Below are 19,677 nucleotides of genomic sequence, written 5' to 3' on the forward strand. Positions count from 1 at the left end.
TTTTTGCCAGTGAACTGGGTACCGTTGTCGGTGATGATGGAGTTTGGGACCCCGAAGCGATGGATGATGTTGGTGAAGAACGCCACCGCCTGCTCGGACCTGATGCTGTTCAGGGGTCGGACCTCAATCCACTTGGAGAATTTGTCGATGGCGACCAGCAGGTGCGTGTAGCCCCCGGGCGCCTTCTGCAAGGGACCGACAAGGTCCAGACCCCATACAGCAAAGGGCCAGGTGATGGGTATCGTCTGCAGAGCCTGAGCGGGCAGGTGGGTCTGCTTCGCATAGAATTGGCACCCTTCGCAGGTGCGGACAATTCTGGTGGCGTCAGCCACCGCCGTTGGCCAGTAGAAGCCTTGTCGGAAAGCATTCTCGACAAGGGCTCGGGGTGCTGCATGATGGCCGCAAGCCCCCGAGTGTATTTCTTGCAGGAGTTCCTGACCTTCGGCGATGGAGATGCATCGCTGGAGGACGCCCGAGGGGCTGCGGTGGTAGAGCTCCCCCTCATCGCCCAGCAAGACGAACGACTTGGCGCGTCGCGCTACCCGCCGAGCCTCGGCTTGGTCGAGGGGTAGCTCTCCTCGGCGGAGATATTGCAGGTATGGGGCCTGCCAATCTTGATCAGGCGTGGCCCCGCTCTGCCCTTCCTCGACATGCAACGCCTCGCCTTCGGGGGCCGAGGGTACCTCGGGCTGTGCCGAGGGTACCTCGGGCTGTGCCGAGGATGCCTCGGGCCGTGTCGAGGGTGCCTCGGGCTGTGCCGAGGGTGCCTCGGGCTCGAGAGCGTCGTCGATCTTGACGGAAGGTTGATGCAGATCCCGGGAGAAGACGTCCGGGGGGACCGTCGTTCGCCCCGAGGCTATTTTAGCCAGCTCGTCTGCAGTCTCGTTGTAGCGCCGAGCGATGTGGTTGAGCTCGAGCCCGAAGAACTTGTCTTCCAGGCGCCGAACCTCATCGCAGTAGGCCTCCATCTTCGAGTCGCGGCAGTGGGAGTTCTTCATGACTTGGTCGATGACGAGCTGCGAGTCACCGCGGGCGTCGAGGCGTCTGACCCCTAGCTCGGTGGCGATCCGCAACCCGTTGACCAGAGCCTCGTACTCGGCCACATTGTTGGACGCCGGGAAATGGAGGCGGAGCACGTAGCGTAGGTGCTTCCCAAGGGGCGAGATGAAGAGCAGGCCCGCTGAGAGCACCTAGAGGGGGGGTGAATAGGTGATCCTGTAAAACCTAAACTTATAGCCACAAAAACTTGTTAAGTGTTAGCACAATAAATGCCAAGTGGCTAGAAAGGAGTCTCAACAAAACACAATACCACAAGAGATCAATCGCAGAGACGACACAGTGGTTTATCCCGTGGTTCGGCCAAGACCAACGCTTGCCTACTCCACGTTGTGGCGTCCCAACGGACGAGGGTTGCAATCAACCCCTCTCAAGCGGTCCAAAGACCCACTTGAATACCACAGTGTTTTGCTTGCTTTTTCTCAATCCCGTTTGCGAGGAATCTCCACAACTTGGAGCCTCTCGCCCTTACAATTGAAGTTCACAAAGAACACAGAGCAAAGGGGGAATGAGCAACGCACACAAGACTTCAAAAGATCAGAGCAACAACACGCACACAAGTTGCAACAAGAGCTCGCAACACAACTCAAAGAGTTCGCAACTCAACAAGAGCTCTAGATGCTATCACAATGAAACGAATGCGTGAGATCGATGTCTTGGTGCTTAGGAATGTTGTAGGAATGCTTGGTGTCCTCCTCCATGCGCCTAGGGGTCCCTTTTATAGCCCCAAGGCAGCTAGGAGCCGTTGAGAACAAATCTGGAAGGCCATCCTTGTCTTCTGTCATCGGGCGCACTGGACAGTCCGGTGCACACCGGACAGTGTCCGGTGCCCGATTCCTTTCCTTAAATAGCGAAGCCGACCGTTGCAGATCTGGAAGCCGTTGGCGCACCGGACATGTCCGGTGCACACCGGACAGTCCGGTGCCCCCTTCCGACCGTTGGCTTGGCCACGTGTCGCGCGCAGAATCCGCGGCGGACCGTTGGCCCGGCCGACCGTTGGCTCACCGGACAGTCCGGTGCACACCGGACAGTCCGGTGAATTTTAGCCGTACGCCGTCAGCAAATTCCCGAGAGCGGCCTCTTCGGCCGAGGCAGCCTGGCGCACCGGACACTGTCCGGTGCACCACCGGACAGTCCGGTGCTCCAGACCGAAGCAGCCTCCTGGCTGTACACAGCCAACTCTTTTCTTTTCTTTTTCTTCCTGTTTCCAATACTTAGACAAGTATATTAGTACACAAAACCAATGTACTAAGACTTAGAAACATACCTTTGCTCTTGATTTGCACTTTATTCATCCATGGCATAAATTCACATTTAAGCACTTGAGTTGGCACTCAATCACCAAAATACTTAGAAATGGCCCAAGGGCACATTTCCCTTTCAATCTCCCCCTTTTTGGTGATTTATGCCAACACAACATAAAGCAACTAGAACAAGTGCAAAATCACTTCAAATAAAACTCAAATTTATTTTGATTCAATTTTGGCATATATGGATCATCCTTTGCCACCACTTGGTTTGTTTTTGCAAATCAAACTCAAATCTCTATTTCTAAGTCAAACACACATGTTGAAGCATATAGAGAGTTATTCCAAAAGAGATTGATCAAAGATTTCAAAAACTCCCCCTTTTCTTCATAATCAACACTTCTCCCCACAAGAGGCCAACACTTCTCCCCACAAGAGGCCAACTTTTGACAAAAGAGATACAAGAGTTTTGACAAACCAAAAGCTCTATTCTACTATTTTCAAAGTTTCTCAAGTGGTAGCTGATCCATCTATTGCTTTGGCCTTTATTTTCTCCCCCTTTGGCATCAAGCACCAAAACGGGATCAATCTTGGCCCTTGAACCCCATTGCCTCACCAAAATCTTCAATAAGAATACAAAGGCAATAAGAGTACATGAGATGAACTTGGAATAAGTTACCCTCTCATCGGAGTGCAGTGGAAGTCTTTCATGGTCCAAGTCCACCTTTTCCCTTTTAATTCTCCTTTGAGACTAAAACAAGCAAACTCAAGCATATGGTTAGTCTCAAAGGGTCAAGTTGTAACATATCTCCCCCTAAAACTGTGCAACACTTTGCAACGGACTTGTGAGGTCCAGGGAGTGTTTGTACAACTTGAGCACCACAATAAGCAACAAAATGCAGAATGAACATGATCAAAGGCATAAACACATGTATGCTACAATTCAATCCAAGTTCCGTGAATCTAAGACATTTAGCTCACTACGCAGCCTGCAAAAGGTCTTCTCATCTAGAGGCTTGGTAAAGATATCGGCTAGCTGGTTCTCGGTGCTAACATGAAACACTTCGATATCTCCCTTTTGCTGGTGGTCTCTCAAAAAGTGATGCCGGATGTCTATGTGCTTTGTGCGGCTGTGTTCAACAGGATTTTCCGCCATGCGGATAGCACTCTCATTATCGCATAGGAGTGGGACTTTGCTCAGATTGTAGCCAAAGTCCCGGAGGGTTTGCCTCATCCAGAGTAGTTGCGCGCAACACTGTCCTGCGGCAACATACTCGGCCTCAGCGGTGGATAGGGCAACGGAGGTTTGTTTCTTAGAGTTCCACGACACCAGGGACCTTCCTAAGAATTGACACGTCCCTGATGTACTCTTCCTATCGACCTTACATCCAGCATAGTCGGAATCTGAGTATCCAACCAAGTCAAAGGTAGACCCTTTTGGATACCAGAGCCCGAAGCAAGGCGTAGCAACCAAATATCTTAGAATTCGCTTCACCGCTACTAAGTGACACTCCTTAGGATCGGATTGAAATCTAGCACACATGCATACGCTAAGCATAATATCCGGTCTACTAGCACATAAATAAAGTAAAGACCCTATCATTGACCGGTATGCTTTTTGATCAACGGACTTACCTCCTTTGTTGAGATCGGTGTGTCCGTCGGTTCCCATCGGAGTCTTTGCGGGCTTGGCGTCCTTCATCCCAAACCGCTTTAGCAGATCTTGCGTGTACTTCGTTTGGGAGATGAAGGTGCCGTCCTTGAGTTGCTTCACTTGGAACCCAAGGAAGTAGTTCAACTCGCCCATCATCGACATCTCGAATTTCTGCGTCATCACCCTGCTAAACTCTTCACAAGACTTTTGGTTAGTAGAACCAAATATTATGTCATCGACATAAATTTGGCACACAAACAAATCACCATCACATGTCTTAGTAAACAGAGTTGGATCGGCTTTCCCAACCTTGAAAGCATTAGCAAGTAAAAAGTCTCTAAGGCATTCATACCATGCTCGTGGGGCTTGCTTAAGTCTATAGAGCGCCTTAGAGAGCTTACACACATGGTCGGGGTACCGTTCATCCTCGAAGCCAGGAGGTTGCTCCACGTACACCTCCTCCTTGATTGGCCCGTTGAGGAAAGCGCTCTTCACATCCATTTGGTACAACCTGAAAGAATGGTGAGCGGCATATGCTAGCAAGATACGAATTGATTCTAACCTAGCCACAGGAGCAAACGTCTCCTCAAAGTCCAAACCTGCGACTTGGGCATAACCTTTTGCCACAAGTCGAGCCTTGTTCCTTGTCACCACCCCGTGCTCGTCCTGTTTGTTGCGGAATACCCACTTGGTTCCCACAACGTTTTGCTTGGGACGAGGCACCAGTGTCCAAACTTCATTGCGCTTGAAATTGTTGAGTTCCTCCTGCATGGCCAACACCCAGTCCGGATCTAGCAAGGCCTCCTCTACCCTGAAAGGCTCAATAGAAGAGACAAAGGAGTAATGCTCACAAAAATTAACTAATCTAGATCGAGTAGTTACTCCCTTACTAATGTCACCCAAAATTTGATCGACAGGATGATCCCTTTGAATCACCGCTCGGACTTGGGTTGGAGGTGCCGGTTGCGCATCTTCCTCCATCACATGATCATCTTGTGCTCCCCCTTGATCACACGCCTCCTGTTGATGAACCTGTTCATCGTCTTGAGTTGGGGGTTGCACCATAGTTGAGGAAGAAGGTTGATCTTGCTCCAATTTTTTCTGTGGTCGCACATCACCAATCGCCATGGTGCGCATAGCGGCCGTTGGAACGTCTTCTTCATCTACATCATCAAGATCAACAACTTGCTCTCCTGGAGAGCCATTAGTCTCATCAAATACAACATCGCTAGAGACTTCAACCAAACCCGATGATTTGTTGAAGACTCTATACGCCTTTGTATTTGAGTCATAACCTAACAAAAACCCTTCTACTGCTTTGGGAGCAAATTTAGAATTTCTACCCTTCTTCACTAGAATGTAGCACTTGCTCCCAAATACACGAAAGTACGATACATTGGGTTTGTTACCGGTTAGAAGCTCATATGACGTCTTCTTGAGGAGGCGGTGAAGGTAGACCCTGTTGATGGCGTGGCAAGCTGTGTTCACGGCTTCCGACCAAAAACGCTCGGGGGTCTTGAATTCTCCAAGCATAGTCCTCGCCATGTCGATTAGCGTCCTGTTCTTCCTCTCTACCACACCATTTTGCTGTGGTGTGTAGGGAGCGGAGAACTCATGCTTGATCCCTTCCTCCTCAAGGAACTCCTCCACTTGAAGGTTCTTAAACTCGGACCCGTTGTCGCTTCTTATCTTCTTCACCTTGAGCTCAAACTCATTTTGAGCTCTCCTAAGGAAGCGCTTGAGGGTCCCTTGGGTTTCAGACTTATCCTGCAAAAAGAACACCCAAGTGAAGCGGGAAAAGTCATCAACAATAACTAGACCATACTTACTCCCTCCTATGCTCAGATAGGCGACGGGTCCGAAGAGGTCCATATGCAGCAGCTCCAGGGGTCTTGAAGTGGTCATCACATTCTTGCTGTGATGTGCTCCTCCCACTTGTTTACCTGCTTGACAAGCTGCACAAGGTCTATCTTTTTCGAATTGCACATTAGTCAAACCTATCACGTGTTCTCCCTTTAGAAGCTTGTGAAGGTTCTTCATCCCCACATGTGCTAAGCGGCGATGCCACAGCCAGCCCATGCTAGTCTTAGCTATTAAGCATGCATCTAGACCGGCCTCTTCTTTTGCAAAATCAACTAAATAGAGTTTGCCGTCTAATACACCCTTAAAAGCTAGTGAACCATCACTTCTTCTAAAGACAGACACATCTACATTTGTAAATAGACAGTTATACCCCATGTTGCATAATTGACTAACAGATAGTAAATTATATCCAAGAGACTCTACTAAAAACACATTCGAGATAGAGTGCTCATTAGAAATTGCAATTTTACCTAACCCTTTTACTTTGCCTTGATTCCCATCACCGAATATAATTGAATCTTGGGAATCCTTATTCTTGACGTAGGAGGTGAACATCTTCTTCTCCCCCGTCATATGGTTTGTGCATCCGCTATCAATAATCCAGCTTGAACCCCCGGATGCATAAACCTGCAAGACAAATTTAGGCTTGGGACTTAGGTACCCAACTCTTGTTGGGTCCTACAAGGTTAGTGCAAATATCCTTAGGGACCCAAATGCAGGTTTTGTCTCCCTTGCATTTTGCCCCTAACTTCCTAGCAACTATCTTCCTATCCTTTCTACAAATAGCAAAGGAAGCATTTAGGGCATGATAAATTGTAGAAGGTCCATGAACTTTCCTATGAGCATTAACAACATTTCTCCTAGGCATATTGTGAATAACATTTCTTCTACCAACCTTTCTATCATGCACAACATGAGAACTAGAAGCAGTCATAGCATAAGAATCATAAGCATGTGAATCAAAAGCATCATAACTTCTAGAAGCATTTCTAGAATTTTTCCTATCATGATACAAAAAGGCATGGTTCTTTTTAGCACTAGTAGCCATAGGGGCCTTCCCTTTCTCCTTAGCGGGAATGGGAGCCTTATGGCTTGTTAAGTTCTTGGCTTCCCTTTTGAAGCCAAGTCCATCCTTAATTGAGGGGTGTCTACCAATCGTGTAGGCATCCCTTGCAAATTTTAGCTTATCAAATTCGCTTTTGCTAGCCTTAAGTTGAGCATTAAGACTAGCCACTTCATCATTCAATTTAGAAATTGAAACTAGATGTTTACTACAAGCATCAACATTAAGATCTTTACACCTAGTGCACGTTTCAACAATTTCTACACAAGATGTTGATTTACTAGTGAAGGAAACGGGTGACGCCTAAGAGGGGGGGGTGAATTAGGACTTCTAAAACTTTTACTAAACTTGGCCACAATTAAATCCCTAGAGCAAAACCTATGCAAGAATCAAAACTAGAATGTGCAAACTAGGTTTTGTCTAAGTGTTGCTATCTCTACCGCAAAGGCTAAGTTTCAATCTACACTAAATAAGTATGACAACAAGATTGAAACTTAAATGCTTAATATAAATGCGGAATGTAAAGAGCTAAGTAGAGAAGCAAACTCTCGTGGATGACGCCGGTATTTTTACCGAGGTATCCGGAACCGCGCAAGGTCCCGACTAATCCTCGTTGGTGCCCCTACGCAAAGGGAAGCCCACGCGAGGGCCAAGCACCTCGGTCGAGTAACTCCGTAGAGAGCCGCGGGCCTTCTCCACGCGCAAGTGGTGCTCCGCTTCCGGCTCCTCTCGGACGCTCCCCGCCGTCTCCACTATCGAGCTTCCGGCCGAAACGCCGCGGGCCTCGTTCCCTCCGGTACACGGTGGCGGCCGTGACACAAACACGGTTGTCACGGTCTCGCAAGACTCTCGCCCCACTCGGTACAATTACAACGGCTCGCGCAAGAGCCGAGGGGTTGTGAGGTTTATCTAAACTCACTCAACTAACTAGGATTCACCTAGAGCAAGCGCTAAAGCGGTCTAACTAACCTAAGCACTTCGCAAAGCACCTACGCTAATCACCGAGTGATTCTATTAAGCACTTGGGTGTTTGAGCACTTGGAAATATGCACTATGTGTATTGGAATGTTGCTTGGGCTCTCACACTAGAGAATGGCCGGTTGGGGTGGTATTTATAGCCTCCACACCCCCAACTAGCCGTTGGACAGAAAGCAGCAGCTTTCTGTCGTCGGGTGCACCGGACAGTCCGGTGCACCACCGGACACTGAACAGTAGATGTCCGGTGCCGCCACGTCAGCCGACCGTTGGCGCCTGTAGCAGTCGACCGTTGGATCCGACCGTTGCCTTTCTGCCCGTTGGCACACCGGACAGTCCGGTGCACACCGGACAGTCCGGTGCTACAGCCAGAGAGTGCCTTTCTGCGGCCTCTCCGCGCAGACTGTCCGGTTGTCCCACCGGACAGTCCGGTGCACACCGGACAGGTACTGTGCACTGTCCGGTGCGCCACCAGGCGCTGGCTGACAGCCCTCTTCTCAGGTTTCTTTGCTGATTTCTATGGGCTTCTTTTGTTCTTGAGTCTTGGACTTCTATGCATCTTTTTATGTCTTCATTTGAGGTGTTGCATCCTCATTGCCTTGGTCCAATCCTCTTCGCATCCTGTGAACTACAAATACAAACACTAGAAACCTTATTAGTTCACGGATTGTGTTGTTCATCAAACACCAAAACTCAATTAGCCAAAAGGCCCGGGGTCCATTTTCCTTACAATCTCCCCCTTTTTGGTGATTGATGACAACACAACCAAAGCAAGCAAATAATACAAGTATTTGAATTAAAAAGTGCAATCTACTTGCTAGAATGCATGATTGTCCCCACAATGTGACATTATGGACTTAAGCCTCCCCCTAACTCCATAATTCACTTACTTCCTATTTTTGGACCAAATAACCAAAACCACTTGAAAAGTCATTTGTAGATATAAAATTTTAAATTGGTGGTGTTTGGTGTTTGATATAGTTTTCATTGCTTTGGCCCCTAAACTTCTCCCCCTTTGGCATCAACCACCGAAAAGGAAGACATTAAAAGCATGTAGGAAGTAAATAAAAGCTTGCCCTCAACAAATGATATCACTAGAAGTATATTAAATTAAGCCATGAATGATACCACTTGTAGATCATGAAAGATACCATGAGTAGGAGTTCCTCAAAAGATTATTTCTCCTAAATGAGTATTCTCCTTTGGAAAGAGTTTTTCTCCCCCTTTAGAGATGAAGAAATACTCCCCCTGACAGAGATCCTCTACTTAGGAAAAAGCATGTGAAAATTAGAGGTGCAAGACATGATTTGAAAAGACTGACTTCCCTTATGCATAGGTAACAGAATATGAGTTAACTACTTATGCATTTTTAGCAACATGGAAGCATATGATATGAAATATAGTCTAATCAAATATTGGAGAAGACATGTAAATGGTACTGAATGTAGTCTCAAAAGATACCAATTGAAGACCAATTGTAGGTCAGTGGCGAGCTTGAGAGACATGAGAGTTCTTGGAGATTTTGCAGTGGAAGATTGTTGTCTTTCTCCGGGGACCTTATTTTCCTTACAATGAGACTATCACATAAAATAGACTTGAAAAGGTGTTAGTCTCAAAGTATTAGATTATAGAGTAACCTCCCCCTAAAGGTGTGCATACAAGTTTTGAATACTTGTAGGAGACATGCACTTTGATTTGATATCAAGAGGGGCAAATTATCCATAATCCAAACTTTGGCACATATAAGTTAAATGATACACTTGTAGAAATCAAAAATTTTCAATTTATGCATCATTTACTATGGAGTGATATAAAAGCAATGTGCCATTCTTAACTAAACATTTTGAGCCATGTAGGTTTGCTTAAGAGTATGAATTAAGAACAAGCAATCCTACCATATGATTTACCTAGTATGCATGATTTTAGACAAGAGTACATAACAAATGTAATACTAGGTAAGAAAGGTAAACTAGATAAAAGGTAAATAGATACGCATATCTAAAAACGAAGAATACAATAAAACTAGTTACCTTAGTCATGGGTGGGAAATTTGGGTCCAAAATTTTCACTAACACACTTGGCAGTAGACTTGATCCAATATGATGTATCCCACGATATACATCCCAACTTTTGCCAAGTCTCCAAATTTCCCGATGACCTTTGGTCCACTCACTTCCCTTTCGGGATCCAAACCTTCTTGGTGCTTTTCATGGTTGAAATTATTTCCTTTGGCACCCAGATGCGTTTGGCCCCCTTTCCTTTGTTGGCTTGCTTGTTGGCCTTGATTGCTATCACCTTTCCGTTCTTTTTCTTCTTGATCAAATATGGTGTAGCATCCTTTTTGTTCACCTTTTTGATGTAGGTGCTGGAGATTTTGCTTGTTGGCTTTTGCTTGAGCTTTTGCCTTTGTTTATCCCCGGTCATCGCCTTGCATTGGAAAGACTTGTGGCCTTCCTTGAGGCATAGCCTACAAATCACAGTTTCTCCCTCTACAGGCTTGTTCACTCCCGCAGTGGTGTTATCCTGTGGAGGTCGGATTTGTTTGGCTTTGCCTTTCTTGTCATACAAAGCCTTGCCAAGACGAGCCACTTCTTGCTTTAATTGTTCATTTTCCTTTGCAACCTCATCAGAGCATGTCTCTACAACAATATTCTCAACAACAACTTGGTTGCAGGGGTTAGAATCATCAATTAAGTCAAAGCAGGAAGTAGAAGCATCTTTCTTAATAATTTCAGGAATTTCAACTAAGGATGTTGCTGGGGTGCTACCAATGTTTTCTAGCTTAGTAGTTAGCTCATTATTGTGTATGCTAAGAATTTCCATTTTCTCTAGCAAATTTTCAATAGCTTCTTGGGAGCTAGCTAACTTAGCCTTAAGTTTTTCATTCTTTTTAATAAGGCTATCATTGGTAGCAGTGGATGGAGCACTAGATTCTAATAGCTCAAGTTTAGTTGATAGCTCACTATTTAAGTTTGCAAAAGTTTCAAATTTTTCTAGCAAACCTTTGTAATCATTTTGAGAGCTAACCAACTTATTTTTCAAAGTTTTAAGTTGAGCTTTTTGCTTAGTGCAAACATCCTGGAAAAATTCTACGGCTTCCGCAAGCTCATCTAGGGAGGCTTTTCCCTCACCTTCATCATCACTACTACTTTCATCACTAGAGGATGGAGTGCTTTTGTTACCTCTTGCCATAAGGCATTTGTGTGATGACCGTGATGATCGTGACGAGGACCGGTGGCTGCGCGTCCTTGGAGGTTCATCTTCACTTGAAGAATCATCCCACGTTCTAACACTTGTTAGCGCCTTGCCTTTGCTCCTCTCCTTTTTGGGTTTGGCCATATTTGGACAGTTGTCTCTGAAGTGGCCCTTCTCCCCACATGCGAAGCATCCTCTCTTCCTTTGCTTTTTCCTGTCAATGTTAAAGAGAAGATCCTCGACCTGCAGGGGCACACCCATTAGATTAATCTTGCGGATCATCCCCATTACCTTTCCGACGCGTCGGATCGTTTCTTCGTCCTCGGAGGATGATGTGCATGGTTGATTATCTTCATCATCATCACTTTCTTTTTCTTCCTCTTCTTCACTTGAGGAACTTGGAGTGGGAGCCTTCTTTTTGCCCTTCCTTTCATCACATGCAAAAGCATATGGTCTTGAGGAAGTTGGCTCCTCTCCCCGACTCATTTTTCGCGACATCTCAAAGGCCGCGATTTTCCCAATCACAATGGTCGGGGTCATGTTGCTCAAGTCCTCCATGTTGTGAAGGATGGTGATGATGCTCCCATATCTTTGTTGTGGTAGCAGGGAGATAATCTTCCTCACAATGTCCGCATCACCTAGCTTATTAATGCCAATAGAATTGAGCTCATTGATAATTAGATTCAAGCGAGAATACATGTCTCTAACAAGCTCATCATCTTTCATAGCAAAAGAATTGTACTCATTTAAGACTAGGCAATGTTTTTGCTCACGGACATTGGATGTGCCGTCATGGAGCTCATGCAATTTTAGCCAAATCTCATTAGCAGTTTTCAAGGTAAATACTTGATTAAAAATATCCATGCTAAGAGATTCATACAAGCAATTTTTGGCTCTAGCATTTAAATGAATTTCTTTTTCCTCACTCGTGGTGGGTTTCTCGGGATTCTTGAGGGGTTTCATCCCGTCACGAGTGACTCTCCAAACACCTAGATCAACTGCCTCTAGGTAACAAGCCATTCTAGCACTATAATATGGGAAGTTAGTGCCGTCGAAGTGAGGTGGCCTATGGGTATCCATCCCTTCCTCTAAAAAGTGTCGGCTCTTTTAGCGGTGAAGCTAAAATGTTTCAAATGAGCCAAACCAGGCTCTGATACCAATTGAAGGAAACGGGTGACGCCTAAGAGGGGGGGGGGGTGAATTAGGACTTCTAAAACTTTTACTAAACTTGGCCACAATTAAATCCCTAGAGCAAAACCTATGCAAGAATCAAAACTAGAATGTGCAAACTAGGTTTTGTCTAAGTGTTGCTATCTCTACCGCAAAGGCTAAGTTTCAATCTACACTAAATAAGTATGACAACAAGATTGAAACTTAAATGCTTAATATAAATGCGGAATGTAAAGAGCTAAGTAGAGAAGCAAACTCTCGTGGATGACGCCGGTATTTTTACCGAGGTATCCGGAACCGCGCAAGGTCCCGACTAATCCTCGTTGGTGCCCCTACGCAAAGGGAAGCCCACGCGAGGGCCAAGCACCTCGGTCGAGTAACTCCGTAGAGAGCCGCGGGCCTTCTCCACGCGCAAGTGGTGCTCCGCTTCCGGCTCCTCTCGGACGCTCCCCGCCGTCTCCACTATCGAGCTTCCGGCCGAAACGCCGCGGGCCTCGTTCCCTCCAGTACACGGTGGCGGCCGTGACACAAACACGGTTGTCACGGTCTCGCAAGACTCTCGCCCCACTCGGTACAATTACAACGGCTCGCGCAAGAGCCGAGGGGTTGTGAGGTTTATCTAAACTCACTCAACTAACTAGGATTCACCTAGAGCAAGCGCTAAAGCGGTCTAACTAACCTAAGCACTTCGCAAAGCACCTACGCTAATCACCGAGTGATTCTATTAAGCACTTGGGTGTTTGAGCACTTGGAAATATGCACTATGTGTATTGGAATGTTGCTTGGGCTCTCACACTAGAGAATGGCCGGTTGGGGTGGTATTTATAGCCTCCACACCCCCAACTAGCCGTTGGACAGAAAGCAGCAGCTTTCTGTCGTCGGGTGCACCGGACAGTCCGGTGCACCACCGGACACTGAACAGTAGATGTCCGGTGCCGCCACGTCAGCCGACCGTTGGCGCCTGTAGCAGTCGACCGTTGGATCCGACCGTTGCCTTTCTGCCCGTTGGCACACCGGACAGTCCGGTGCACACCGGACAGTCCGGTGCTACAGCCAGAGAGTGCCTTTCTGCGGCCTCTCCGCGCAGACTGTCCGGTTGTCCCACCGGACAGTCCGGTGCACACCGGACAGGTACTGTGCACTGTCCGGTGCGCCACCAGGCGCTGGCTGACAGCCCTCTTCTCAGGTTTCTTTGCTGATTTCTATGGGCTTCTTTTGTTCTTGAGTCTTGGACTTCTATGCATCTTTTTATGTCTTCATTTGAGGTGTTGCATCCTCATTGCCTTGGTCCAATCCTCTTCGCATCCTGTGAACTACAAATACAAACACTAGAAACCTTATTAGTTCACGGATTGTGTTGTTCATCAAACACCAAAACTCAATTAGCCAAAAGGCCCGGGGTCCATTTTCCTTACAACTAGCTACTTCTAGTTTAGCATTTAAGTCATCATTAACACTCTTTAAAGTAGCAATGTTTTCATGACAAGAAGATAATTCACTAGAAAGCACTTCATTTCTTTTAACTTCTAAAGCATAGGATTTTTGTGCCTCTATAAACTTATCATGTTCATCATACAACAAATCCTCTTGCTTTTCTAAAAGCCTATCCTTTTCATTCAAGGCATCAATCAATTCATTGATTTTATCAATTTTATTTCTATCCAATCCCTTGAACAAACTAGAGTAATCTATTTCATCATCACTAGACTCATCGTCACTAGAAGAATCATAAGTGACATCATTACGAGTGATTACCTTCTTCTCTCTTGCCATGAGGCAAGTGTGACGCTCGTTGGGGAAGAGGGATGACTTGTTGAATGCAGTGGCGGCGAGTCCCTCATTGTCGGAGTCAGACGAGGAGCAGTCCGAATCCCACTCCTTGCCAAGATGAGCCTCGCCCTTTGCCTTCTTATAATTCTTCTTCTTCTCCCTCTTGTTCCCTTGGTCCTGATCACTATCATTGTCGGGACAGTTAGCAATAAAATGACCAAGCTTACCGCATTTGAAGCACGAACGCTTTCCCTTGGCTTTGGTCTTGCTTGGCTGTCCCTTGCGACCTTTAAGCGCCGTCTTGAATCTTTTGATGATGAGGGCCATCTCTTCATCATTAAGTCCGGCCGCCTCAATTTGTGCCACCCTGCTAGGTAGTGCCTCCTTGCTTCTTGTTGCCTTGAGAGCAAGGGGTTGAGGCTCGTTGATCGGTCCATTCAAGGCGTCGTCCACGTATCTTGCCTCCTTGATCATCATCCGCCCGCTTACGAATTTTCCGAGTACCTCCTCGGGCGTCATCTTCGTGTACCTGGGATTCTCACGAATATTGTTCACGAGATGAGGATCAAGAACGGTAAATGACCTTAGCATTAGGCGGACGACGTCGTGATCCGTCCATCGCGTGCTTCCGTAGCTCCTTATTTTGTTGATAAGGATCTTGAGCCGGTTGTATGTTTGCGTCGGCTCCTCGCCCCTTATCATCGCGAATCGTCCGAGCTCGCCCTCCACCAACTCCATCTTGGTGAGTAAGGTGACATCATTCCCCTCATGAGAGATCTTGAGGGTGTCCCAAATTTGCTTGGCATTGTCCAAGCCGCTCACCTTGTGATACTCATCCCTGCACAAAGAGGCTAGCAACACAGTAGTAGCTTGTGCATTTTTATGGATCTGTTCATTAATAAACGAAGGACTATCCGAGCTATCAAATTTCATTCCACTTTCCACAATCTCCCAAATGCTTGGATGGAGAGAAAATAGGTGTGTACGCATTTTGTGACTCCAAAATCCGTAGTCCTCTCCATCAAAGTGAGGAGGCTTGCCAAGTGGAATGGGGAGCAAGTGAGCATTTGAGCTGTGCGGAATGCGCGAATAATCAAAAGAAAAGTTTGAGTTAACCGTCTTTTGTTTGTCGTAGTCGTTGTCCTTGTGGGAAGAAGTAGACTCGTCGCTTTCGTAGTAGACGATCTCCTTGATACGTCTTGTCTTCTTCTTCTTCCCATCTTTACGTCTGTGGCCCGAGCCAGAGTCGTTGGATTTGTCATCTTTTGGCTCGTTGACGAAGGACTCCTTTTCCTTGTCGTTGATCACGATTCCCTTCCCCTTAGGATCCATCTCTTCGGGCGGTTAGTCCCTTTCTTGAAGAGAACGGCTCCGATACCAATTGAGAGCACCTAGAGGGGGGTGAATAGGTGATCCTGTAAAACTTAAACTTATAGCCACAAAAACTTGTTAAGTGTTAGCACAATAAATGCCAAGTGGCTAGAAAGGAGTCTCAACAAAACACAATACCACAAGAGATCAATCACAGAGACGACACAGTGGTTTATCCCGTGGTTCGGCCAAGACCAACGCTTGCCTACTCCACGTTGTGGCGTCCCAACGGACGAGGGTTGCAATCAACCCCTCTCAAGCGGTCCAAAGACCCACTTGAATACCACGGTGTTTTGCTTGCTTTTTCTCAATCCCGTTTGCGAGGAATCTCCACAACTTGGAGCCTCTCGCCCTTACAATTGAAGTTCACAAAGAACACAGAGCAAAGGGGGAATGAGCAACGCACACAAGACTTCAAAAGATCAGAGCAACAACACGCACACAAGTTGCAACAAGAGCTCGCAACACAACTCAAAGAGTTCGCAACTCAACAAGAGCTCTAGATGCTATCACAATGAAACGAATGCGTGAGATCGATGTCTTGGTGCTTAGGAATGTTGTAGGAATGCTTGGTGTCCTCCTCCATGCGCCTAGGGGTCCCTTTTATAGCCCCAAGGCAGCTAGGAGCCGTTGAGAACAAATCTGGAAGGCCATCCTTGCCTTCTGTCATCGGGCGCACCGGACAGTCCGGTGCACACCGGACAGTGTCCGGTGCCCGATTCCTTTCCTTAAATAGCGAAGCCGACCGTTGCAGATCTGGAAGCCGTTGGCGCACCAGACATGTCCGGTGCACACCGGACAGTCCGGTGCCCCCTTCCGACCGTTGGCTTGGCCACGTGTCGCGCGCAGAATCCGCGGCGGACCGTTGGCCCGGCCGACCGTTGGCTCACCGGACAGTCCGGTGCACACCGGACAGTCTGGTGAATTTTAGCCGTACGCCGTCAGCAAATTCCCGAGAGCGGCCTCTTCAGCCGAGGCAGCCTGGCGCACCGGACACTGTCCGGTGCACCACCGGACAGTCCGGTGCTCCAGACCGAAGCAGCCTCCTGGCTGTACACAGCCAACTCTTTTCTTTTCTTTTTCTTCCTGTTTCCAATACTTAGACAAGTATATTAGTACACAAAACCAATGTACTAAGACTTAGAAACATACCTTTGCTCTTGATTTGCACTTTATTCATCCATGGCATAAATTCACATTTAAGCACTTGAGTTGGCACTCAATCACCAAAATACTTAGAAATGGCCCAAGGGCACATTTCCCTTTCACCCGCGCCGGCTCCCGTCTTCATCAGCGACCCGTCGAAAAACATGGTCCAGAGCTCCGGTTGGATCGGAGCCGTCGGCAGCTGGGTGTCGACCCATTCGGCCACGAAGTCCGCCAACACCTGGGACTTGATGGCTTTCCGAGGGGCGAACGAGATTGTTTCGCCCATGATTTCCACCGCCCACTTTGCGATCCTGCCCGAGGCTTCTCGGCACTGGATGATCTCCCCCAGGGGGAAGGATGACACCACAGTTACCGGATGAGACTCGAAGTAGTGTCGTAACTTCCGCCTTGTCAGGATCACAGCATACAGCAGCTTCTGAACTTGTGGGTAGCGGATCTTGGTCTCGGACAGTACTTCGCTGACGAAGTAGACTGGCCTCTGAACGGGCAATGCATGCCCTTCTTCTTGCCTCTCGACTACAATCGCGGCGCTAACCACCTGAGTGGTAGCGGCGACGTAGACCAAGAGGGCTTCTCCATCAGCTGGGGGCACCAAGACAGGCGCCTTTGTAAGGAGCGCCTTCAGGTTCCCGAGGGCTTCCTCGGCCTCAGGGGTCCAAGCGAAACACTCGGCCTTCCTTAAGAGGCGGTACAGAGGCAGACCTCTTTCGCCGAGGCGTGAGATGAAGCGGCTCAGGGCCGCAAGACATCCCATGACCCTCTGTACGCCTTTTAAGTCCTTGATGGGTCCCATGCTGGTGATGGCTGTGATCTTCTCCGGGTTGGCTTCGATGCCTCGCTCGGAGACGATGAACCCTAGGAGCATGCCTCGGGGCACCCTGAAGACACACTTCTCAGGATTGAGCTTGACTCCTTTCGCCTTGAGACATCGGAATGTCACTTCAAGGTCGGAGAGGAGGTCGGAAGCCTTCCTTGTCTTGACTACGATGTCATCGACGTAGGCCTCGACTGTGTGACCGATGTGTTCGCCGAACACATGGTTCATGCACCGCTGGTACGTCGCGCCCGCATTCCTCAAACCGAACGGCATGGTGACATAGTAGTACATGCCGAACGGCGTGATGAAAGAAGTCGCGAGCTGGTCGGACTCTTTCATCCGGATTTGGTGATACCCTGAGTAGGCATCGAGGAAGGACAGGGTTTCGCACCCAGCAGTGGAATCCACGATTTGATCGATGCGAGGCAGAGGGTAGGGAACCTTCGGACATGCTTTGTTGAGACCAGTGTAGTCTACGCACATCCGCCATTTCCCCCCTTTCTTCCTCACAAGCACAGGGTTGGCAAGCCATTCGGGATGGAATACCTCTTTGATGAACCCTGCTACCATTAGCTTGTGGATCTCTTCGCCAATCACTCTGCGCTTCTCCTCGTCGAATCGGCGCAGAGGCTGTCTGACGGGTCGGGCTCCAGCCCGAATATCCAGCGAGTGCTCGGCGACATCCCTCGGTATGCCGGGCATGTCCGAGGGACTCCACGCAAAGACGTCGGCATTTGCGCGGAGAAAGTCGACGAGCACTGCTTCCTATTTGGGGTCGAGCCCGGAACCGATCCGGATCTGCTTGGAGGTGTCGCCACGGGGGTCGAGAGGGACGGCCTTAACCGTCTCCGCTGGCTCGAAGTTGCCGGCATGACGCTTCACGTCTGGCACCTCTTTGGAGAGGTTCTCCAGGTCGGCGATGAGGGCCTCGGACTCGGCGAGGGCCTCGGCGTACTCCATGCACTCCACGTCGCATTCGAATGCGTGTTTGTACGTGGGACCGACGGTGATGACCCCGTTGGGGCCCGGCATCTTGAGCTTCAGGTAGGTGTAGTTGGGGACGGCCATGAACTTTGCGTAGCATGGCCTTCCCAGTACCGCGTGGTAGGTTCCTCGGAACCCGACCACCTTGAACGTCAAGGTCTCCCTTCGGAAGTTGGAGGGCGTTCCGAAGCAGACGAGGAGGTCGAGTCGTTCGAGGGGCTGGACGCGCTTCCCAGGGATGATCCCGTGGAAGGGCGCAGCACCTGCTCGGATGGAGGACAGATCGACGCGCAGGAGCTTGAGGGTCTCGGCGTAGATGATGTTGAGGCAGCTGCCCCCATCCATCAGGACCTTGGTGAGCCTGACGTTGCCGATGACGGGGTCGACGACGAGCGGGTATTTCCCCGGGCTCGACACGTGGTCGGGGTGGTCAGCCTGGTCGAAGGTGATGGGCTTGTCGGACCAGTCTAGGTAGACTGGCGCCGCCACCTTCACCGAGCAGACCTCCCGGCGCTCTTGCTTGCGATGTCGAGCCGAGGCATTCGCCGCATGCCCACCGTAGATCATGAAGCAGTCGCGAACCTCGGGATATTCTCCTGCTTGGTGATCTTCTTTCTTGTCGTCGTCGTGGGCCCTGCCACCCTCCGCGGGTGGCCCGGCCCTGTGGAAGTGGCGCCGAAGCATGGCGCACTCCTCGAGAGTGTGCTTGACGGGCCCCTGATGATAGGGGCACGGCTCCTTGAGCATCTTGTCGAAGAGGTTTGCACCTCCGGGGGGCTTCCGAGGGTTCTTGTACTCGGCGGCGGCGACAAGGTCTGCGTCGGCGGCGTCGCGTTTCGATTGCGACTTCTTCTTGCCCTTCTTCTTGGCGCCGCGCGGAGTAGACGCCTCGGGAGCCTCTTCCGATGGGCGGCCCTGGGGCTACTTGTCCTTTCGGAAGATAGCCTCGACCGCCTCCTGGCCAGAGGCGAACTTGGTAGCGATGTCCATCAGCTCGCTCGCCCTGGTGGGGGTTTTGCGACCCAACTTGCTCACCAGGTCACGGCAAGTAGTGCCGGCAAGGAACACACCGATGACATCCGAGTCAGTGATGTTGGGCAGCTCGGTGCGCTGCTTCGAGAATCGCCGGATGTAGTCCCGGAGCGACTCTCCCGGCTGTTGCCGGCAGCTTCGAAGGTCCCAGGAATTCCCGGGGCGCACGTATGTGCCCTGGAAATTGCCGGCGAAGGCTTGGACCAAGTCGTCCCAGCTGGAGATCTGCCCCGGAGGCAGGTGCTCCAACCAGGCGCGAGTAGTGTCGGAGAGGAACAGGGGGAGGTTTCGGATGATGAGGTTGTCGTCG

The sequence above is a fragment of the Zea mays genome, chromosome 8 (assembly GCF_902167145.1).
Source record: "Zea mays cultivar B73 chromosome 8, Zm-B73-REFERENCE-NAM-5.0, whole genome shotgun sequence".
NCBI lineage: Eukaryota > Viridiplantae > Streptophyta > Magnoliopsida > Poales > Poaceae > Zea > Zea mays.